Here is a 24,959-nt window from a genome sequence, read left to right as displayed (position 1 = left end):
ACAAAAAGCATGATCTATGAAAAAAATAATTGATAAGCTGTACTTCCTTAGAATTAAAAACTTCTGCTCTATGAAAGACAATATCAAGAAAATGAGAAGGCAATCCACAGACTGGGAGAAAATATCTGCAAAAGACAAAAGCTGATAAAGGACTGTTATCCACAATATACAAAGAACTCTTAAAGCTCAACAATAAGAAAACAAGCAACTTAATTTAAAAATGGGTCAAAGACCTTAACAAACACCTCACTAAAGAAGGAATACGGATGGCAAATAAGCATATGAAAAGATGCTCCATATCATGTATCATCAGGGAAGTGTAAATTAAAACAATGATGAGATACAACTACCTACCTATTAGAATGGCCAAAATCCAGAACACTGACAACACAAAATGCTGGCAAGGATGTGGAATGACAGGAACTCTCAGTCATTGCTATTTGGAATGCCAAATTGTACAGTTTGGAAGAAATTTTGTCAATTTATTACAAAACAAAACTTACTCTTCGCATATGATCCAGCAGTTGTCTTCCTTGGTGTTTACCCAAATGAGCTGAAATCTTACGTCCATACAAATGCCTACACATGGCTGCTTAGAGCAGCTCTATTCATACTTGCCAAAATGTGGACACAACCAGTAGGTGAACGAATAAATAAACTGTGGTACATCTAGACAATGGAATATCATTTAGCACTGAAAAGAAATGAGCTATCAAGCCATGAAATAACATGGAAGAAACTTAAATGCATGTATTATTAAGTGGAAGAAGCCAGTCTGAAAAGGTTACATACTGTATGATTCCAAATATATAGCAATTTGGAAAAGGCAAAACTATGAAGACAGTAAAAAGCTCAGTGGTTGCCAGGGGTTAGAGGGAAAGGAAAGTTGAATAGGTAGAGCACAGAGGATTTTTAGGGTAGCGAAACTGCTCTGTATGATATTATAATGATGGGTAAATGTCATTATACATTTGTCCAAACTCATAGAATTTTCAACACCAAGGGTGAAGCCTAATGTAAACTAGACTTTGGGTGATAATGATGTGTCAATGTAGGCTCATCAATTGTAACAAATGTACCACTCTGGTGTGGGATGTTGCTAGTGAACAGTGCTTGTGTGGGAGCTGGGCATATATAGGAACTCTACTTCCTGCTCAGTTTTGCTGTGGACCTAAAAAATAGTCTATTTAAAAGGAGGAAAATACAATTGATGAAAATTTCCTAAGTACTGTGTAAGAATTTCTTAAAAACTTTGAATAAACCTAGAAAGAAATACAAATGGGTAGGAAAGCATATCCTATTCTTGGATAGGAATACTATATAATAAAGATACAAAAATTCCCTAAATTAATAAGGTAAATGCAACCCCCACAAAAATAACAAGAAAATTTTAGAATTATACAAATTTCTTTGAAAATTTATATGGAAAAATAAACACACAAAAATAACCAGAAAATTCTTAAAATGAACTTCAGTTTCAAATTCCTCTTTACTGTGAGAGCTGTGGAAGATAAAGTGCTTAAAATTTCCAAATGATAGATTTTTTTCAGTAATTTGTTTATTTGTGTTTAGTTTAATTGCATTATAATCCAATAATGTAGCTTGTATCATTTTTGTCTGTTGGAATATATGAGATTTCCTTTTTGTTGTAATAAAGGTTATTTTTTAAGTGACTTCACCAAGAACACAGAAAACAAGCTTATTCTTTGTTTTAAAGCTATAGAGTTCAACATATCTCAGTTAAGTTTACCTTTATTCTTACTTATTTAGACTTTCTATATGCACATGTTTTTGTTCTAGTTGATCTATTAAGAGTTGTGAAAGGTGAATTAAAGTCTATTTTTAATGTGTTTCTATTCTGCTTATAGTTCCTGTAATTTTTGTTCTATGAATTTTAATGCTATATTATTTGATGTGTAGACATTGGTTATAATCCAATCTTTGCAGTGGGTTGAAGCCTTTATTACCTTAAATAGTCCTCATCTCACTTGAATTTCTTTCCCTCTGAAGACATCTTTGTCTGATATCATGTCATGGCTCCTACTTTTTTCTCATCTGCATTTATCTGGTATGTCTTTGCCCATACATTTGGTTTCATCCATTTCACTGCTTTAACACTTTCCTTAATGTGTATATGTTTAGGTTTTGTCTATAGATGTATTTTAAATATATATGACCATTTTGGCCAACCACTGCCTTTCAGAGGGAGTGCCATATTAGAGATCATTGTCCGTGAAGTGTGTGGATAGAACAAAACAGTGACTAAAACCTTCCTCTTCTCCAGAAATAGTCCATTTGAGAAAAGCCCTCCAGGAAAATCTCCCTGATTACTGGCTGTTAGTGCTAACCGGAGAAGTAAACAACCAGGAAGATAGAAGAAAAGCATTTTACACTGACAAATATGATCACTTCAAATGCATTACATAAAATTACAAATTAGCTTAGACACTGGAATTACATTTATATATGAGCAATTTAACCCATATTATAATGACATCATGCTGAGGTTAATGAAATTGTTTCTTCAACTCTAAGTAGACCTTATATTCAAATATTATCTTAAAAATTTTTATATTACATTAATTACAAGAATAAAAGACATTTTAAAAATTATAATCTATCCCATAAGTTTACTTATGGAATATCTAAAAACTGCCAAATATAATTAAATATTAATATTTTATCAGTAACATTATAGAAAAAGTTCTAAATCATATTTGGAATCTGTACATACTTTACTAAAAAATAGAGAAATAAATCATGAGTTTTTCATTTACCCTTGAAAGGGAACTTCACTCTTCAGTGTAAACATTTATAACTGAATACTTCAAATGGTCCTAATTTATGAAATTATACCTCATCAGATATGGGGGTGGGAACTCACAAAATCTGTGGTTGTAGTTTTAGCTTACACTTTTCTCTTTACATGAGAACCAGCATTTAAATACGTCTTTGGGTTGACAGAGGAGCTCTTTCTCCTTTCAAAGGAGACAAAACAATATAACTTTCTTGGTGAGAAAAGACTTTGAAGAGACATAAATATTTTCAAAATGAATATGAATATGCATTTAGACAAAATGAAAAAGAGAACTAAAGAAGAGAGAGAGAAATAACTAAGTAACCACAGCTGGGAACAAAAACAACCAGGAAGTGTATTACAACAGATAGCAAATCTGAAAGAATTTTTTAAAAGTTGGGAATAAGTAGTGTAGCGGGCAATAGAAAAATGGAAGAAGAAGAATTCTTTAGGAAGACAAGCAAAACAAAAGTAGAAGCCAATTAGATATGAAATCCTAAAGAAGATAAGAAAAAAAAAATCCAAAAGAAAATAAATGGAAACCAGAGGCTGTGAAACAAAAAAGGTTGTAAAAAAGCAAAGTAGAATTTGTGAGTGGAAAGAAATAGTCAAGTAATAGCAATAGCATAAATGATATTAATTAATGTGGGCGAAAGAAGAATAAGGGGAAAATTTATTAGAATGTACAAGTATAAATGAAAGAAATGATACATCCTGATGACTCCAAACTGATATAAAAATCCAAACTGATATAAAAAGGGGGAGCTAAATCAAAAGCATTAGAATTACATTTTAGTGAAATATTACACATTCTTGGAGGCCTTTGTAAGATTAGAGAGTTAATGATGATAATATTCTGTACTGTTTCTAAGATTTTCCTAATTCATTACATATATTATTATAATAAGTTTTATTACCAGATGAGGTTTTGCTTCTTGACGCTTCATATCTCTCTTCCCCTTAGAAGATTACACATGCATTGCATATTGGACTTGAGTAAGCATTTATCACAGCCAACATATTTTCCTGAGATAGCTTGGACTGGTGACCAATATGGTTTTGGTTAGCTGCATAGTACAGATAGAGGAGCTTCAATTAAAATAAACTTAACTCATGACGTCTCACAGTTCAGACATCTTTGGGCATCTGAATTTTTCCACCCAAAGAGAAATATCTACAATAACTCATATCAAGCATTTCATTTTCAGTGTGGCATTTCACATAAAAGTCTTAAACATGAAGGCAACCTTATCAATGCTTTGTACTTGAAGAAATTTGGCCTTTTATAAGTTAATTACTATGCAACTTCTTTTGGGGAGCACCTCTGTCCGTGACTACACAGCTATGCCCTCCAAACAAACTTCTATGAAGCTATAAGGTGATATTTTATCACTTATCTTTCTTAGTCCACTGCTAATTTTTCTCTTTGGTTCAGAATCTGGGTGAGAAAAAGAGATGTTATTTAATGTTCCCCTTAAAAGATTCCCAACTTCCACAACTTTTCATTCTGATGCGATTGTGGATTTAGGTGAGGAATAATATAAATGAGGTAACTTCTCATGGAATTTTTTTGGTTCAACAACGGCCTTAAATTCCATGTTGTTTTTAACGCCTAAAAATAATTCGCCTCTCCACTTGCTGTGCCCCCTCGCCCCAACGTGGTAAGAAAATTTTCTCACCTTTTCCTCCAAATTTCTACTGCTGCCATTATGATCTATTAGAATAATTACTATTATTTTATACCTTATCTGACCCTGGAAGAGATTTACAGGGGAAAAAAATCAATTGACTAATTGATAAGTAAACTAAACATACAGTCTGATGTTTTCTCAGGTTGTCACTTTTAAGTTTTTCCTGACAGACAAGTGTACATACTATATGTAATCCTTCATATAATCATATTTTAATGTTGATGTGGAAGAGGTCCCTCGAGTTTACAGGACAGGCTTTCAGGCAGAGGAGAATTAGTTTGCCTCAACCTCTGAACTTCTGAAAGGTTAAGTAAGTTACTTTAAGACAATCAAAGACAAGTAAATCATAAAATCAAGAAATAGCAAACGTTGAAAGGAAAGTTAGAAATCATCTAATCCATCCCTCTCATTTAATAGAAAACAAACTGCATCAAAGGCAAATTGACATTTCTTTGTTTAGATTTTGCGTGCTTCTTACTTCCAAAATAAATATATGATTTGTCCAGGGTCACTAGGTTATTAATGAACTGGATTCAGAAGTTTATTTCCTGATTTCCAAACCAGTGCCTGCCCATTTCTAATAGTTACGAGATGATTTTCAAGAATATACATGATTTTAAACTTAAATAAAATGTATGCAAATATAATACAAGTAGCCATGTTAAACTAGTATTCATTCAATGAATTACATTTCTTGGAAAAACCCAAAACAAATCTAGTAAATGAAGTATTTTGGCAGAAATGGAAACTGTCTTTAAAAATCTGAAAAACACAAGACACCAAAAAAAGGTGATCATAATATTTAAATTTAGAAATTGTATTATGCAGGTTTGAAACCTGATGAATTATCTTTCCACAGTCAATTTATATTTTACTTCTGTAACTTTTTTATGTTTTGCTAAACCTATATCTATTTACCACTGAGCAGATCACTTTGTGTAATTCATCAGCCCCAATCAAAGGTTTTCTAACCAAAATTATAACATAACTATCCAACATTATGTGGATAGTTGATGTGCCTTGACCACCTTACACTATATAATATGAAGTGGGGAAAATTCATATATTTGCAATTCTGTCTTTAAAATGGTTTGATTCTCAAACTGAGGAGAAACCAAACAGACGCTTGCCAAAATTACTGCCAGCTCCTTACAGCGTCCCATTACTATTCTGGGGACATAATCCATCTGGGCGTGGCAGTTCGTGAGGAAGTGTTTCAGTTGATTTTTGTGGTGTTTCTGCCACCCACTTTACAAGAGAATGTTACTGCCAATAATAATAAAAATAACTAGGCAAAATGTTATTCTTATGGTTGTGATCTCACATCATTATTTCTTAACACCCAAGAAAGAAACTGCTTTTACATAGAATTTCACAAGCCTAGGAAATATTGTTTTATGAATTTATTTTCTAGAAATAATTGGGTTTGGTATGTTTATAATTAAAGTCTTTATTTCATGTGTTTTTTAATAAGACCAATTTTTAGTATTACAACTGGGATTAACTACACAACATATTTCATCTGCGTGTTTAAAACATTTACATTCTTTCAAAACTTTATTAACCACCCCTAAATTTTCATGCTATATGCAGATTACATTTAAAACAAGGTCACATACCTAACATATGTCTACATGTACATTCATTCATTTCAAGAGTATTTTTCAGAACACCCTAATAATGAACTACAAGCTACAAAATTCAGTAAATTCCCTAGTGCCTTTGTTGATCCAATATCAATAAACTACTTTGTTCAAACTGACAACATCATTTCTTGCTGTGTTGAATATTTTCTATGTTTCTATCTTTACTTCAGATGCTAATGCAAAGTTAACACAAAGAGTGCAATTAACATGTGCTATATGTTGAACTAAAATAAAACACTGTATTCTAGGCATGTTTGGAATCAAGAAATAGATAACCATCACTTTTTATTAATAAAATTGTGCAATTATTGGGCATCTTTTGCCTTGAATTAACATTGAATTAAACATTGTTTAATTAATTAATGTTTAATTCTAAACATTTAATTAAATGTTTAGAAAAACAAAAAACAAGACCTCATATCACATCAGTTGGAGTTAACTTTGAATGTAATACCAGTTTGGCAATATGTGTGAAGCAGCATTTGATAAATTTAAAAAAATACATAGACTCATTCGTGTCAGTTCCCATAATGTGCTTGACCATGCATATACTCCTGTAGCCCCCAGGCTTATGCTCTTGCCCCACAGAGAACTCACCTACTCAAATTTAGCTCTAATAGACATCATCCTGTCTTTAATCCTATCTTTCTTTGCTCAGTGGAAAATTTTATTTGGCAAAATAATTAATTGGGTCTAGTCTCATAAGCAATTGCTATTTCTGGACTATGCCTTTATACCATTAATTTGTTTCCTGAACTCCAGAAACCACTACCTAGTATAAGACATATCTTGCACTTAGTGGATTCCTGAGTAACAAGATGCTTTAACAGTACGAAGTGCTGAAATGTATGTGTCCTAGACTTGGGCTGAGAGCCTTAGTCCTTAGAAAACTCATTATGTGATGGCATAGTTTAGTGAAATATAAGTTTGTGTGTTCTGTTTATACATTGTTCTTTCTCTATCATTTCAAGCAAATTGAACTGTGAGGTCTTTATTACCTCAGGAATTTTAGTAGAGCAGTAAATAGGAGCTGCATAAAGTCCATGCTCTTGGTAAAATCTTAAAGTCTCGTGGTAAAATCTTAAATGCGTTGTAGACAAGAGGTTAGAAGTTCCAGAGCAGAGGAGACAGGGGAGAGAGTTGTACAGGTGAGTTGTGAGAGTCTCTAGACAGGGAAGAGGATGGCAGTGCCCCAGGCAGGTGATACAATCTCAGAGGGGACAGCTGGGAGGTTAGATCCTTGGCAGGGAGGCTCTTGGTCTTACCAAAAACTCCTGTACTAAGCATGGCACAGAGTAGCAGATTTTATGAACTTGAAGGGGTGATTTGGGCACCATGATGGTATTTAATTATGGTAAGGGGATTATACATCTCCACCAGCTGCCATGTTGCCTTCAGTCCCTTCCAGTAGGTGGGGCTCCTGGAATGTACTTCTTTGCCCCATTGTCCATTTGATCATGTGACTTGCTTTGGCCAAAGGAACGTGAGACAAAAACATAGACTTCAATCAAACAGAAGTTTTCACGGCAATGTTGTGGTCAGCCCAGATTCTTATTCTTTTCCCTCTGCCCTGAGACTGCCCTGAGTCTCAGACAGGGGCTGCTCCTTCAGCCTGGGTCCTGGGATTGGAGGACACATCCCAGAACCGCCAGAGCCAACCTGCAGCCACTAACAAGTCTGTAAATCACTGAGACTTCGGGGTTGTTTAACACAGCAAAGTTAACTAACCTGTCTGTGAAGGCCGCTAATCAATGACCAGATTGCTAAATTGATTAAACAAATAATAAAGAAACATGGTATCTCTTAAACAACTTTTAACTGAGATTCAGCTTATCAGGCTCTCTACCTGTAGTTCTGTCATGAAGGACGTAAGTATCATTAGGATGCTTTTTTTTTTTCTTCCTCTCAGAGATGCCAGTTATAAAAAGTCAGATGGCAGATAGCCCAGATTACAAACCTTGTGAAATTCAGGTTCTCTTTTGGATAATCCTACTCAGAATAACTGAAGGGAATTCTTTGGCACAGCTTTGATTCATTTGTATTAAGAATACAGTAACAGCCCTAATTATGAACAAATTATTTAAGTTAAAATTTCCATGTCTTCCATGTTAGAAGTAATCTTATTTTGGTGGGTGAGGGATCTGGTCACAGAGATTTGGGAGGATACAGAGTAGAAGACTCATAGCTCACAGCTGTGTCTGTCGTTACAGATTTGGACAGACTGTGAGGTGAAGGGCCCTAAGAGCCTAATGTGGGCCTCCCAGCCCTGCTTAACTGGGAATGGCGGAGGCACACCTCGATCCAGGCTACACACAGCAGGTTTTGAACAGAGGGGATTTGTTGGAGCACAGAAGTGCAGAGGCCGGTCCCGTTCTTTTGCTCACTCTTCCCTTTCTCATCGCTCATCTTTTCTGTCCCAACTCTCCTTGATTCCCCATCACCTTCCTTTTCCTCAACCCCCATCTCACTTCTGTTGCTCATCTTCCCCACCCTCCCCCTCCTCTTCAGAAATGTCAGGAGTCCACTCAATTTTTTTTTGAAAACCACCATCAAAAAGTAATTTAATATAAACCCCACAAAGATACAGACAGAATGAATGTCATTATTCTTGTTGCTCTCTCTCAGGCAGTGCAAGCCATTTGTGCTGAGAGCCCTCATCAAAGTGGGAGTTCTGTAGCTATAAGTAGCAGCCAGGGGACATGGTGCTAGAGTCGGCATTTGTCCTTTTATGGCTATGGGACAATAATGGGAGGAAAAAAAAATCAGGCTTACTTGGTATGATTCCCTTTGAAGGAAAGTAGAAGCTGGCTCTAGCATTTTAACACAAGATGTCAGGGGCGGGGAGGGTGGGGGAACGGTTACATTCCCTCTTTGCAAATATCTACCTTGATCATCATTTCAGTGAAAGAATGCAATATTTTCAATCAGTATGTAAACACTTTCAGGACTCATAGCACACATGATTAGACTCTGCTCCTCAGAGAAATAGAGTCCATCTCTTTGGTCGCATCTTTACTGAATGTCTAGGTGTTCTTAAGAATTCATAGTTATGTTTATTTTTATTTTGGGAGGACTTCCACCCTTTACTCTTAGGAGTGTTGCCTGACAGCTCAGGGTATGAAATAGTTCAAGAGAAGTCCCAGAGCTGCTGCAGCCAGAAGGGTGTGGAAATGGTGTCACACAGGAAGTAGCCTGGAGGGTGGAATTCTGCCCAGGGGGCTCCTCTTTAGCATGAACTCAATCTGAAGTTACTCTTCCTGCTCAGAGAATTTGTATGGCACCATCTCTTCAGAAAGCAACACTGCCAAGGGCAGAGTAGCTATATTGAGAAATATAGCACAGAACTGAGGGGCGGCTGGGTAGAGGCGGGATGGAACTGCAGGGGGAAGAAAAAGATGGCGGAGGAGGGAGCGAAGAGTGCTGCACACAAATGAATGGCCCTGGGGCAGGAGGATCTGCTGATGGACACTTTCACTTTTCCGAACGGCTTGAAGACGAAGGGAACCTCCCTGTGTTTTGAGGAACCGAGACCAGGAGTATCAGAGCTGCCGAAATTCAGTTGAAAGAGATTCTGTATATATAAAATTTGAACATTGAACACTTATAGACAAAGTAATAACATTATGTGCAGTTATTACTATGGACTCTTTGTTCAAAGAAAAACCCTACCAGTACAGGGTAAGCTGAAAGAACTTACAGAAAATAGATCTTGAAAGATGAAAGATGGGGATGATTTCCTGATTCAAGGGTTCACTATATTAGATTTTCTTTACATGTTATTTCTCATCTGTGACATACAATTATGATTCACTTATTTTATATACAATTATACTTACGTTAGTTGCTTTACCTTTCAGTCTGTGGTGTGAGTTCAGTTATTCTCACTACAATTACTTCTGTAGTGTACTGGTCTGGGTTAAAGTGACCCTCTAGCTATTGCTATAGCTTTGTCTAGATTGAGTGCCCACCAGCTGATGATTAGCACAGATTTGTATAGAGTGGATATGACCAGATGTCCAGAACATCTGTCACAGCAGAGCCTTGCCGGGACTATTCCTGTCTCTCTGTGCAACACATGATATGTGCAATGAATTTTGTTCATTCTTCAAATGTTTATTCAATGTATACCAGGTACAAGGCACTGAGCAGGGCTGTGAAGGATATAAGTTCGCAAGTGGAAAAGAACAATATTGGGAATACTGGAAGGTAAGTAAATTCCCTTTATAAGCTGCTTTATGAAATAGACTTTAGGCCACTTGGCCCTTGACTTGAGAATTAAGCATTTTTTGACCTTACTGAATTCACTTTTTTAGTCCCAGGGTGGAGGGTAACATGTTGAACATTGAAGCACTAAAAACTGGACATCTCTCCCAACCCCACAAGTCAAGAGACTCTGTGTGTGTGTGTGTGGGGGGGCAGTGAGCTGCAAAGCTGTTCTGAATTATTACTGATAAACCATGTTTTAATAATTGGACAACCATTGTGCCATCTGTATTCACAGTCTCACACAAAATTATCAGGCCAGAGTGATTTTTCTCTAATCTAGATGTCCATTTTAACACTCATTTCATTTAAAGATATTTTTGGTACATCAAACTGAATGTTAATAAACCTGTGAGACAAGAAAACAAAGTTCAATGCATGTCCTGCATTCTTTCTACCTAACCATTTTCGTGGTGCCAATGCCTTTTATCCAGGTGTCAGTGAAGAGATAGTTAAAACAAAAATTCCTAAAGGAAAGAAAAAAGCATGCTTTTTGGATCCATTTCTGTTCTTGCATCTCAATATATTTTCTAACATTTAAGTGCTGAGAAAAATTTCCCTTTTTGTTACCCTCCATAGCAGGTGGCAGCTGAAGTTGTTCAATTGTATGCTTTGTTAAATAAAACCTTGTAAATAATGTAAAGACTATTATTATATTCAACTAAAGCTTACACTCAAATTATTTTTCCTTCTGCTTCAGTTCCCAAATACTTTTCACCTGCTACTTCACCCCCAGCCCCAGTAAAGTCCCAAAGCCCCTGGACTAGGCAGGGTATGATTGTTTTTTAAAAGTTATAGGGTTGGTCTAGATGAGTGCTTGACTTGTTGAGAAAATTGCTGCACTTTTCTGGGTAGAGTGTTGGGTGGAGGAAACATAATGGTGTTCAAAGATCAAGTCATCACTGGGGCTGGGCTGGCAGATTGGGGTAGGGAGAGCCAGGGCCAGCTTAAGCCATGGTGAATACTAGTAGCCGCCATGATGATTTAAGGAATCTGAATAGGGCTGACAGAAAGAATATGTGACACCCAGTTAAATCTGAACCTCAGATAAACAACAGATTCTCTTTTTCAGTATAAGCATACCCCATACAATATTTGGGGCATACTTCTACTAAAAAATTATCCATTGCTTATCTGAAATTCAAATGTAACTGGGTATCCCATATTTTTATTTGTTAAATCTGGCAACCCTAAATCCAAAGAAAGTCTTCTCTGCTAAAACTTCTTTTCACATTGCCTAACATTCAATTAATTAACATTTTTGGGTCAGTTAACAAGCATTCTCTTTTAAAAGACCAATATCTCTGTGAAGTATATGAGTCGTTCATATGCCACTGTGAATTAATTTAAAGAGACTGCTTACTTCTCAATGTCTAGCTCATTTCTCTGAATCAGAATGGGTCAATCAGTCAGACTGAGGGGCCGGGAATTCTTTTTCTGGTGGGAAGAGGTCAAGTGTGTGGTTGGGCAGATACTGTTACTTTCAGTGGGAGTATACTTATGGATGAACCAGTTTTAGTGGGGATTTTCTGACAGAATTATCAAATGCCAGGGAGAGACTATATAAAAGGATGAAATGGGGCTAAGAGTATAAAGTAGTAGTACCAGAGAAAGCCCATTTATTCTAGAATTTTTCCTGAAAACAGTGCTTAACTCCTGAGAGGAATCAGTCATGGGATTTATTTTTCAAAAGTGGATAATGATTAACAATAATGTTATTTAATTAATAATAATGTTAAAACCAGTGGCAAGTAGATTTTCACAAATGGTGAAGAGATGGCAATAAAAATAAAATCGCAAGACAGATCAAGTTAACTAATTTCATTGTGGCCTCAATATGTGTAAATAATGATGGTTATATTAAAAACATTGGCTTCCATTATAAGCGGACTTCTCAAATAGAAGGTTCTGAAAACCCAGCTTTTGGTGTGGATGATATCTGCTTCCTCACATCCTGTATAGTCAGATCTCTAAGGATGAAACCAATAAACCTGAACAGCCATAATAACAAGGAGAAAAATGCTCTTACACACTTGCGTGAGGCATAAACCTATAAACTTTTGAGAGATAAAGCAATTATATACTCCCTTCTACCTTAGATGTGGGACAATACATTCCTAGCAAAAATCAAAGGATAATATGAATTTGGCAACATTTAGCTCTTCTTAAAAAGAGTCTAGGCCATAAAGCCTTCCCCAGTCACCAGCGTTCACAGCCTGTAGAGTCTTTACCACTCACTGGTCACAAGACAGATATTTTCTTATAAAATGTAGCTAATATGTTATACTTTTACCATTGTTACAAATCCCTTTCACTTCCCATAACACCCAGAAGAGTAATATGTACCTAACAGCCTTCCAAATTTTTTGATTAATTGAAAAATTGTTCATTAAATTTCATATTTTAAAGTGAAATCCTCCATATTCTAAATTCCAAAATCTAATATTTTATATTATCTATTGGTTTATTCATACTGCTATTTGTTACTTGTAACCAAATAATCCAAGTTTAAAATTTCATTTCCCGAAGATTTGTGTTTTAAAATAATGCAATTTACCAAAACTAATTCAGACTACAATTACATTCTATTTCAATTACTAGCATGTTATTGTACCACAATCTGCATGAAACAGATGTCAGAACATAGTGGTCTATCCTGCATTGGGGTTTTTGTTTTTTGCCCCCTCTTGAACAATGACTTTTGTGGGAAACACAGTGAACCAGCTGTCTGGCTGACGGGGAAAGGTATACAATGCACAGCTTTGCAACACTGCACTAATGCAGTACAGAGACGCTGCAAAGAGACTGGAAGTAAAATCATTTCTTTCTGGAGCACCACTGCTGGCTCTCAGCTGAGATGAAAAAGAGATTTGCTTTTCCTTTCTTTCTTTTTTAGAATTCACATAACTAATCTAACAGTAATTCCTGTAAACACTGGCTACAAGGAAAGAAAATTGTTTGACAATTTTTAGAAACTAGAGACACAGCAGTTTTAAATACTTTTATCTATCTGGTAACCAAAGCAGAGGGTCATTACAAGAAGGACTTAGACGCTACTGATTTGAATAAAGGAAAAAAATGGATAAATTTATTGTATGCTTTATTTAGTTTGAGCTTCATTTCGAGCCTAGAAACAGGATTATAAAAACATCAAGGATTCAACAGCACTGGTAGAGGACATTAACTGAGCTGTAGGGATGGAGTTGACAGGTCTGATGCAAGTGCAGGCTTTCTTCAGCAGTCCGGGTATCTTTATAACCTGACAAATCTTGTTGGCTGCGTAGATAAGTCAAGACCTTTTTTGCTACTGCTCAATTGTTGTTTTTTCTTTTTTCCACCAAAGAGAAAGGCAGAAAAGGCAACTTCAGCATTAAGGAAAAAGGCAAATTGCTCAAACATCCAATAAGACCTAAATCTCTTGGATCCTATGTTTTCTCCCAACTCTCCTAGAGGCATAAGCAAAATCATTCTATCTGATATATGGGAGAACCAAAATGTGTGCCATTTACTGCGTTCAGTAAATGTTTTCTTGAATGAATGAATAAATGAATGAATTCAGAATCAGAGGCTGACCTCAGGCCATCTGCTCAGTCATAGGTCATTAGAAGGGCAACGCTACTGTCCTTCTCCCACATCTCATTCTAACATATATGTCATCACCAAACTAAGGGAACTCAAACATGGAGCGATAATAAAAATTTTCAGAGCTTCATTCATTCTCCTTTCTACAAAATTTAAGAATGTAACATTAAAGTTTAATTAAGTACAGATTTTTTAATTTGTGGAGAACTAAAATAATATGGCATATTGCTTATGTATCAAATAGACATTGAACCTTGAGGATATATATGATTTTATTCATAAAAATCACCCGGGGAAGCTTTTTGAAAACACAAGTCCAAGGCCCACCCCAAGATTTTGTTTCAGAGGTCTGAAGTTGGGCCTGGAATCTGTTTTTAAACCACCCGTCCAGGTGATTAAGATGGAGGGCTTATACTTAATCAAAGGGCAAGTGTTGAGAAACATTGATATGGATGAATGGACTAGGTCAGGCATACTTTATAAATATCAAAAGCAAGCATTTGGCACCTAAGGAATTAAGTTAATTCATGCGAGTATCTGTTTATTGATTAGAGAGGAATCCATGATTCAATAATTTAAATGGAGGAAGGGTCATTTATAACCTGGAGGTTTATTTTGTCAACCATGAAAGTTTTGTGGTGAGATCACAGGACCTAGAATGAGGATATCTCAGTTCAAATTTTGGTTCTAACCCTTAATAAGACTGTGACATTAAAAATAGTTTCATGACCTCCTTCAGTTCAATTCCATCACTTATAAAATGTGAATAATTCTTATAATAACACAGTTGGGGTGCTTACTCAGCCCCATGTGTAACCTGGGCTGAAAGATGAACCTAGACAAACATGTTTGCACCACATGACTTTCCCATCCCTTCCGCACGGCCATAGCCTAGTAGGTGAAATGATCCCCCACTGATCACAGGGGGATCAATCCATAAGCTTAACTGAGCAGATAGGATTCTCTTTCTGGAGAATGATTAGATTGGAGTGGACTGAGTGAGTCGGAACATTATGGGAACCTGAACGGAGTGATACAGAGTTGAGGCTGGGAAGTACTATCTGGCCACGAGCAAGCTGGACACGAGCAAGAGGACAGCAGCCAAAGCAGCAAAAGACAGAGAAGCAGAGACAAAAGTAAGCGTGCAAACACCGAGAAAGAGGGAGCTGTTGTGATCTGGCTCCTGACTTCTCAGTTCAGTTCAGTCTCTTTATGGCTTAGCTGTATTTTGGTCTATGGGATTTTCAGTAAATAACCCATTTGACTTACACTACCTTGAATGTGTTTTTATTCCTTGAAAACAAGTGTTCCCTGACCCACCCCCCCTACCAAAAAAAAAAAACATGTAAAAACACTTTGCACATAACAGATTCTTAAAATTTTAACTATCTACCTTATAAAGGAGAAAATGAAGGCCCAATGAAGTTAAGTATCACATATAATGGGGTGACTAGCCCCAGTCAGAGAGTTTGTAGGACGTTTGAGATTTGAATCTGGGTCTACTGTTTCATAGTTCAATGTTCTTGTTATAAAACCAGAAATTTAGGCAACAGGGCTGATATTTGGTTAGAAACATTTATTGTCTCAACATGTTTTCTCAGTGAGAAATTGAGCCATCCTAACTTTTCTTAAAAGTAGACTAAAAAAAAAAAAAAAAGTAGACTAAAAGAATCCTTCCAGGCCAAATCTTCCTCAAAACATGGTCTAACATAATTTCAAGCACTTGGACAAATGCCTATTTGGGATATCAGATCTCTATGTTATAAAGAATGGATAAAAATCTTGACCAGAAGAAAAAAGGCTGCCATTATTACTATACTTTAAACATTATAAAAGAAAGAAAAGAATGCCACTTAGAGAATGACTGATTTTGAAGAGACGTTTATCCTGATAGGTCTGTTAGAAGGGGTTACCTGCAAATGGCATCTCTGGGTCACTTAATGACTTGAGTGGTTGAAAGTGTCCTTTTAACAGTTTTTTTTTTTTTTTAAATTAATTAATTTATTTATTTATGGCTGTGTTGGGTCTTTGTTTCTGTGCGAGGGCTTTCTCTAGTTGTGGCAAGTGGGGGCCACTCTTCATCGCAGTGCGCGGGCCTCTCACTGTCGCGGCCTCTCTTGTTGCGGAGCACAGGCTCCAGACGCGCAGGCTCAGTAATTGTGGCTCACGGGCCCAGTTGCTCCGCGGCATGTGGGATCCTCCCAGACCAGGGCCCGAACCCGCGTCCCCTGCACCGGCAGGCAGACTCTCAACCACTGCGCCACCAGGGAAGCCCGAAAGTGTCCTTTTAAATGATCAATTTAGACCTTGTAGAATGAATATCTGTCAGAATAAGTTTTAGTGCAGGTGACACTAAGTTGTGCCCAGCATATTAAATTGAGCCAAATTCATTTTCCAAATTAAGTCTCAGTTTTATATGTTATTATATAATCTTTTGGCAGAAATAAGGAACAACATCCAGAATGTTGCACTTCAGAATTCAAAGAATCCTAGTACAAAAATATCTAGTGTTTTAGATGTTTCAAACTAGGGCCAAATGCAGAAAATAAGTTGGAGATGATAAAAATACCAGAAATTTCTATTCAGTTGGCATAGACATACTAGGCATACTAGGCTAGGCATATAGTAGAATGGAATTCAACAACAATAAGAAAGATCACTAAATACCAATCGACCAATTAATCAAACACCAAAGAAAGTATTAAACTACCACCATGCTCAGTTACATACTAGACAATGTAGGGCTAGCAGAGATTTGCAGTGGGCTCCCTTTTATTAACTTTCCGGTGTAGACACAGGGGTTTATCTGTGAACCCATTATAACCCTCCACCCTTCCCCTTTAACTATTAGAAGCACAAAGCTAAGTTGAGAACCAAGTAAAAATCATTATAACACTTCAGGGTTTGGGAACATCTAATTCACCACTCCTTTTAGCTTGTTTGGTCTTTACTATTTTGATTTATATTGTATTTGATTTTGTAAGTCAGATCAAATCACTTTTGAAAGTAGAAAAGAAATAAACAAATGAAGTTCTCCCTTGCTACAGTTTATGTCCATTTCCAGTGATTTATCTTTCCACAGATATAAAAAAATCCAATCACATCTCCTTGTGACAAAGCTACATATATTTGAAGACAGTTACCATGTCTCCCTTTAGTTTTCTCTTCAAACTGAAAAATTTTCAATCTTTTAAGCCCCTATCATGGATACTACGTAATCATTGGCATTGTTCATTTGCTCCTTTCCAATTTCTGTCCAACTTCACTGATCTGCTTAGAGACTCTAAAGGAATAATAGTCATAAGAATAGCATAAAAATTATTCCTGACTTTTGCATACATTTTCTTTACAAATTACTGGGTCAAGTGTTTCAGTAATAGGGTATCTTTATTCACTTAGCCTGTATCTTTTTCTTTTTTTTTTTAATTAATTAATTTATTTATTTATTTTTGGCTGTGCTGGGTCTTCGTTTCTGTGCAAGGGCTTTCTCCAGTTGCGGCAAGCGGGGTCCACTCCTTCATCGCGGTGTGCGGGCCTCTCACCATCGCGGCCCCTCCCATTGCAGAGCACAGGCTCCAGACGCACAGGCCCAGTAGCTGTGGCTCACGGGCCCAGTCGCTCCGCGGCATGTGGGATCCTCCCAGACCAGGGCCCGAACCCATGTCCCCCGCACCGGCAGGCAGACTCCCAACCACTACGCCACCAGGGAAGCCCACTTAGCCTGTATCTTGCACAAATCAATTTGACATTAAAAAAAAGGACTGAAAAAATAAAATTGATCTTTAGATATAAAAATATCCTATGATCCTCTTCCTGCTATTAATCAGCAAAAACAAATATTTACTGACTTCCTGTTAAACGTAAGGGTCTTGATTCCACCAACTTGTGACTAGTTTTCCTACCATCTTGTCATTTGTATAGTTTGTTCTTGAATCACAAAATATTACACCTTGGCTGAACTTTACACTAGAATCTGTCTTGCTTTAATCAACCAGTTTCTAAAAGTTTCAAGGTTATTCTGTGTCCTATTCCTGTATCCCTCAGAGCTATTAATATGATTTACTATATACCATTTAAACTTTTATTCCCAATTTCAACATTGAGGTCAGTGAAAAGTTATTAAACAGTAATAATCTCTGGATTGATTTCAATAGTGTAATTAATATATTTCTCCCTGATATCATGGATTCATTCTTAACCATCTTGAATCACTTGAACATTACCCTAACAATTAACTTTAAATTAAATTAGATTAATAAGGCAATAATTGCAGGAAAGCAGATTCAGAGTTATTCTAAAGATTCTAAGACTCTATAATGCCCACCCTGGCTTTTGATTCATGCTGAATACATGCCGTGTACACATTCATACCATAATCTCTTTTAATTGTATAATTGTATATGGTAGTACTTAATAAAATATAAATTCTTTCATAGATGTCTTTTTTGACAGTCAAAGTGTATTGTTACCATCAACAGACACTGAAAGTTCAACTTCTTTCATGTGGTGGTCCTTCATAATTCTTATACAAACGTTGGAAATTAATGATAAAAGATCATGTACAGATATACAAAAGCCTCCCTGAAGCACAGATAAGAGATATCTATTATTTTTGCCTTAATCAACATGACTTTTTACTTTGTCACAGAAGGAAATTAAATTGGTCTGACATAATTTCTATTCACAAGGCATCAGTTGTTTTTTTTTTTTAATTTTATTTATTTATTTATGGCTGTGTTGGGTCTTCGTTTCTGCGCGAGGGCTTTCTCTAGTTGCGGCAAGTGGGGGCCACTCTTCATCGCGGTGTGCGGGCCTCTCACTATCGCGGCCTCTCTTGTTGCGGAGCACAGGCTCCAGACGCGCAGGCTCAGTAATTGTGGCTCACGGGCCTAGCTGCTCCGCGGCATGTGTGATCTTCCCAGACCAGGGCTCGAATCCGTGTCCCCTGCATTGGCAGGCAGATTCTCAACCACTGGGCCACCAGAGAAGCCTGCATCAGTTGTTTTTATCTGTATTATTCTAGGTGACTATCAATTTTAATATATGTGTGATTTTTATTGTTCTGTTTTCTCATTTTTTAAGGCTATCTCAAGATATTGAGTTAAGATGAAGGTCCTAAAGTTCATTAATCACTTTTCTCAAACACCCCCAAATTTGCCCTTTCACAGAATTAATGAAATACTCTATGTATTCACCATTACTGATGGAAATCTTCTAAAAATATTATATACTTTTTCTCTTTTTATTTAAGAGTTTATAAATATATGGTAATTACACTTTGTTTCTGCTTTTAACTTCTCTCCCCTTCTTGCCTGGAAGGGAATGCCTAATTCTGGATATCTCCATCTCTACTTCCTCCTCTAGTCCCTATTAATTTGTTCTTTCCAAATGCCAGGGTTTGAAAGAACTGTTTTAAATAGGTGTCTATTAAAAAATTTTTATATGTGAGGCCATGTAGACTTCAATTTGAAGCAAAAGATATGAAAAGATATTTGGAATGTTCAAAAGCCTATATATTCAATTGGAAGTTGAGTTCTAGAGGTTTGGAGAATTAGAGAACTTATATCCAGATAAATGGAGTTAATTGTAGAAATATTTATGTGCAATCTGCATTATTTAGATTGTTTTCTTCTCAAGTGCATATAAACAATTCTCAAGAAATATATATGTATGTATATATCTGTGTATATGTGTGTATGTACACTGAAATTAATATTAAAGCAGAGAATTACATCCTTTGAGTTAGTAATGTGGATGTGAGATTTGTAAGCCATTTACTAATTAAAGTTACATGAAAGAGAAATCTTATTTAACCTTTCTCATTTATAATTACAAGAGCCAGTAAGTAAATTTATATTTTGAATATTAAAACTATTTGCCAACCAGAACTTCCCTGGTGGTCCAGTGGTAAAGAATACGCCTTGCAATGTAGGGGACGCCAGTTCGATCCCTGGTGGGGGAACTAAGATCCCACATGCTGCGGGGCAACTAAGCCCACGCCACAACTATTGAGCTCAGGCACCTCAAAGAGAGAGCCCGCGTGCCGCAAACTACAGAGCCCATGCGCTCTGCAGCCCACGCGCCACAACTAGAGAAGAGAAAAAAACCCGCACTCCACAACTAGAGAGAAACCCGTGCGCCACAATGAAGGGCCCGCACGCCACAATGAAAGATCCCACATCCCTCAGTGAAGATCCCGAGGGCTGCAACTAAGACCTGATGCAACCAAATAAATAAATAAAAAATATTTTTAAAAAAACTATTTGCCAACCAAACATCTTTTCCATTTCTATATTTTAGAATACTGACATTTCAAAAGTTTTATATTGGCACATTACATAAAATAATAACAAAAATGTATCATATTAATATTCAAAATGAGAATGACTACATGCCTAAACAGCAATCTGGCTGGCCAATCCTTAACTTGGCATATATGTTAAAAGCTAAGAAAATATTGCCTGAAATTTAAAACAGTGATATAAATAATAAATATTTGAGCTTTAAAAAGTACAAAAAATGATGAAATAATCTTACTGTATTCATCTAAATCAATGCTTAAAAAAAAAAACCTCACTTTTAGACTGAAGACTTATATTTTTGTATTACTTTGCTAATTTAAAGACAAAGTTTGAACATTTTAATGATAGTTATCTTTAAGAAAAGTATGTAAAACACTTATTCATAATGCAAAACATATATATTTGTATTCAGAAGACACAATTAAAAAAACAAATTTTTTGCTAAATATATGCAGAACTATTTAGATAATGTAATAATTATAAATATATTATATCTCATTATTCAGGTAGAGAGAAAATATTCAACAAATAAAACATCAGTAATTTTTTGATGTTATTTTGTGTATAAAGCAAGACTTTTGAACCTTAAGGCGTGGTTCAATTCTATTTAAGAATAATTAATTCTTGGGTTGCCTAACAAGTTCCAAGTCTGATTTCGAGTTTAGGATACACATATGAAAGAATGGCTTCTGTTCCAGAGGAGCACACAGTCTACCAGCAGAAGTATAACAGAAAAGTTATGTAAGTTGTGTAAGTATAATAGGAAATTATCTATGGGACACAGAGGAAGCACAGATGAGGCTTCTTTGATCAATTCTTTCAGGATAGGGGTAGGAGCAGAAACATTGCTAAGAGAAGTTTCCCAAGTAGGTGAGAGCTGAAATGAGTTTTCTAAAATAAGAGGAAATTTGCCAGGAAGACAAAGGAAAAGGGCTAAGAACATGTAAGGCATTTAAAATTACTATGGTCTTTTGATCACTTAGAAAGAAGTACAAAGTAGAATGCTAATGGTGATTAAAAGCATCTATCTATTAAGTCGTGCTATGTACTTGACAAACATGAACTTTAGACTTTAGGAGACAATTTGCAGATATGCATTAGTATCATACTTTATAAATGAGAAAAGTCAGAAAAATAAACCTTAATCAAATTGATACAATATACAACTAGAGCTGGGATATGAATAGTGACTCATCTGAGTCCAGCCCCTCGGTTCCTTCCACAGTACCGTATTTGCTGGAAATATATCTCTGTTTGTGGCATAGTGCCTAGCACTATGCTTATAAATATCTGCTGAGTGAAAGAATGAATGAATGATTTGATATCAAACTCAATTTAGTCAGTTAATTTTATCAGTGATACTTATGGGTAGTAGAGAGAAGAACTGAGCAGAAAGACGAGAGCCATAAACAGGTTGGTTGCAACTTTCTAAGGAAAATGATGAAACTAGACATTAGTAAAACAGGAATGTTTTCATTCTTAAAATGCAACAGTTAATTTTTACATAAAACAAAAGGAGTAATCCCCATTTTCTAGACGAGGAAACCGGGGAAGAGAGACAGTGATCGACATTGTTTAATGTTATAGCATAATCTAGTAAAATAAGAACAGAAAAAAGTTCATTGGATTATCAGCATGGTTGTCCTTAGGCATCTTAGTGAACATATAAAAGTTCTAGAGTGCTAGAAATATAAAAACGATTGTGGTGGTTTAAAAAGTAAATGGGCAATGAGAAATGGAGACACTGACTGAGTCTCTCTTCAAGAAGCTCAACTATGAATAGGACAAGATGTTACTATAGCAAGAGGGAGAAGGAGCGTTTTGATAAGAAGGGAAATACATCTTATATGCTGGAGAAAAAGAGCTAAGTAGAGGATCAAGACCTCTGAGAATGTAGGTGTGGAGAAGACAGGGGAATTGGGAGGTTTATATAGAAGAAGAAGAGATGGTTCAAAATTCAGATCTTTATTTTGGAGAGCAGAGATACATCATTTCACCTCTCCTAATTTCTTCTTCATCTACAAAATGTGGGGTTGGACTATACAGGACAAGAGACTTTCATAAAATGAAGGGTTGGATCAGATCATCTCTAAGACTCCATTTAACACCCATGTCCTTTTAACATTTTTTATTTCTCCCCCTTAGGATAAGCCCTTTTGAAAGTGAATTAAGGTGCATTTTACGTTTGGGATCTTTAACTGATGTTTCTTGGTCAACAGCCCTTAACAGAAAAGTTTCTTTATCTTTAAAGTGAATTGGTCACTTTGTCTTGCCAGCCTGCTCTTCATAAGAAAGCTCAGGGCTGCTTATGAGAAAGGAAACAATCAATATCATGGTCCTGAGAAAGTAATTCCTCTGGGATTAAAAATAACAGAAAATACTTTATCTTTGGTGAACACTTCTAAAAGGAAATGAAACAATTTCTTGATTTATTTCTGACATGTTTCAAAGAACTTCAGTTAAGTCCTGAGTAGAATATCTTTTATCTTCTATCTGATTTTTTAGGAGTTTTGCTATAGAGGAAAGAATATGAAGTTTCGTTAATTTAATGTTTTGTACATATTTGCTTGGTGTACCTCACCCCTGAGATAGTGGACATTCTTTAGAAAATGGTAAATATTTTCACTTTTAAAAGATCCCAGAGTTAATGAAATTGTAGTCTGGCTATTATTGTTTTTGGTTGTTTTTAAAATCTTTGAGGTATGGCCATTTGTGAGTTAAAAGAAATCAATCATAAAAATTTAAAAACTGCTTTATCCAGGGTTTCCCCCTTTTGCCAAAGGATCATAAAGTTAAGAACGAGGGACTCCATTTAGTTATTAACATGGCTAACACCAGGCCTGAATGTAAATCAAGGCTCTGGCAATTAACAAATGATTTTGTGAACTACAGATATCATGTATTTTAAAACTTCTACATACATAGTTATGCATTATTGAAAGCCTTTACATTAAAATAATCATCACATACATGACCATAAGAAAATAGTTTAAAATCTATCTCTTTTGGTTTACTTTGGCCAAAATAGTCAATCCCTACAAAATCTGTTATATGGATAACTCAGTTTGAAACCAAGCACTTACTTGAACTGGAAATAGGATCAACAACACTTGATTTGGTCAATGAATGCCTAATATTTATTTATGAACGGGATGCTAGAACATATCCAATATTCACTAGTGAAAAAGCCATCTTCCATGATGCCATGTGAGGAGATACGTCACACCTGTCTAATTCTTTTTCAGGGATAGTGGTGTGAAATTAAGCTTTTATCACTCCTAAGGAACTGAGGAACTGGAAAATCAATAATATGAACTGAGCAAAAGATCTTATAGCAATAGGTACCAGTTGGGGAGCCAATCAAGAGACAGAAACCACATACAAATCTAAACAGGAAAACTTTAATATGAAGGATTATTAAGTTATTATAGCAGAGTAACTATAAAGATGCAAGAACAGTCTAAAGAGTATTCTAGGGATGAGGGAGAGCACCCAAAGGAAGATAAACAGAGGAGCGTTCCCCTTCTTAAGGTTGTGGTTCAGACCTCATTGGAAAAGGGGTAGCTGAGGCCCTCTTCTGTACGGCAGCATAGTTTGCTGAGGTGTTCAGGCCAGGGCTGGGCCATAGTTGTCAGGCAAGCAAGAACAACGCTCCAGAGCTCAGCCAAGTTTGGTCGATGGGCCCTCACAGCTGTAAGCGTGAGTCCAGGAGCAAGTGGCCTCTGTGTTGGGAGGGCTGGGGCTAGGTGGTCACTGAGCCCTCATATGGGCTCTGAAGTCATCACGGACTGCCCCAGCTGGGCTGTGGCTGGGGAAGAGTATCACTACATGTCACCATACATGCACATGTCTAATAGGTCATGCACCAGGAGCAAGTAAAAACAAAATGTAGCGGGGAGAGCAGCCCCTCCCTCCTGCAGTGTTCCTTTTAGCGCCCTCTACTGACAAAGCGGAACATCATGCTCACTGTACAGGACAAATGCTTAAGGAGCCCAATGCACAATCACTGGCTAGGTTCCAAAGGGTGAACTTGGAGCTGAGGGACAACAAACAGGTAACTGGCATGTCATGTACAATGATTATTATTATTTGTAATTATTTTTATCACAGGCCATATTTCTTAATAGCTACATGTATTTCATTTATATTCATCAGTCATATACTTAGTGCTTATTCTTTGTGATCCCCTTAACTATTTTTATAGGCCACTGTAGAGCCAAATTTGCTGTCACATAGACTGTTAATCCCTTTATCCACCAGCACTTCTCCAAAATAAATAGCAAGTCATCTTTAAATTCCCATAAACATTTATCTGCAATTCTCACATTACTTGCCAACTTCTACTTCTTATTATATTTACTTGCAAATGTCTCATTTTCTGTCTTACTTCATAAACACCTTGAGAACAGCATCCATCTCTGCATTCTTCACTATACTATGCAAAGTGCTTTACTTGTGAGAGGCACACAATAAATAGTTTCTGAATTAATCAGTAAAGTAATTGGAATAATAATGCCATTTCCCAAGAGTGAGAGGTGCAAGCACAATAGTTAAAAATTCAAAACCTATAACAAAAATCAAAACCTAAAATACAGAACATTTTATAGTAAAGAACACTGTACGGTGAAATCTATGATTTATTGGAAGGTCTCATAAAGTTACCAAATAGTTTTCTTAA

The 24,959-nt window shown here is 36.2% G+C and overlaps 1 protein-coding gene across 1 annotated transcript in view; it reads right to left on the bottom strand.

The window, feature by feature from the left end:
* Positions 1-24,959, bottom strand: part of LOC309630280 (sodium channel protein type 1 subunit alpha-like) — a 95,720-nt gene that overhangs the window by 19,172 nt on the left and 51,589 nt on the right. The gene's annotated exons all lie outside the window — the stretch shown is intronic.

The sequence above is a fragment of the Balaenoptera borealis genome (genome assembly GCF_965194805.1).
Source record: "Balaenoptera borealis genome assembly, chromosome: 6".
Lineage (NCBI taxonomy): Eukaryota > Metazoa > Chordata > Mammalia > Artiodactyla > Balaenopteridae > Balaenoptera > Balaenoptera borealis.
The sequence above is the reverse complement of the archived record's forward strand: the minus strand, read 5'-3'. Positions and strand labels throughout refer to the sequence as shown.